A 437-nucleotide genomic window follows, 5' to 3' on the forward strand; every position below is an offset into this window, starting at 1 on the left:
GTGTGTGTGTGTGTGTGTGTGTGTGTGTGTGGTGCTGAAAGGACAGCTCCCTCCAGCGCTGCGCTCCCTCTGCGGAGTTTGGCGCCCCCTGCTGTTCAAATGCTTTCATCACAACTAATAACGCATCAAAACCAGTCAAAGACAGGCTTTCTGCTTTCTGTTTAAAATGATGACATGGCATTTTTGATCTCTCTTGCATGGTTAATTTCCTCCTAACTCTAACATCTTGTCATGCTGTGGTGTTCCTGCTTAGAGCACTTTAAAAACAGCACTCGGAGTTTGCTTTGGCCACTTAAGTACCAACGGAATGGATTATACAGTATGTGTTTACAAATCCAGGTGTTTGGCTTATGTTTCTTCACTTGTTGTTCGAGCCAAAACCCAAAACCAAAACCTGAGGTAGACGTACACATACAGTGGTGCTCCTGAGTTTACAC

The 437-nt window shown here is 44.9% G+C and overlaps 1 protein-coding gene across 1 annotated transcript in view; it reads left to right on the forward strand.

Moving 5' to 3' along the window:
- The window catches only part of apol (apolipoprotein L), a 34,031-nt gene that overhangs the window by 16,125 nt on the left and 17,469 nt on the right, over positions 1-437 (forward strand). The gene's annotated exons all lie outside the window — the stretch shown is intronic.

This window comes from Etheostoma spectabile, chromosome 15 (genome assembly GCF_008692095.1).
Source record: "Etheostoma spectabile isolate EspeVRDwgs_2016 chromosome 15, UIUC_Espe_1.0, whole genome shotgun sequence".
Classification (NCBI taxonomy): Eukaryota; Metazoa; Chordata; class Actinopteri; order Perciformes; family Percidae; genus Etheostoma; species Etheostoma spectabile.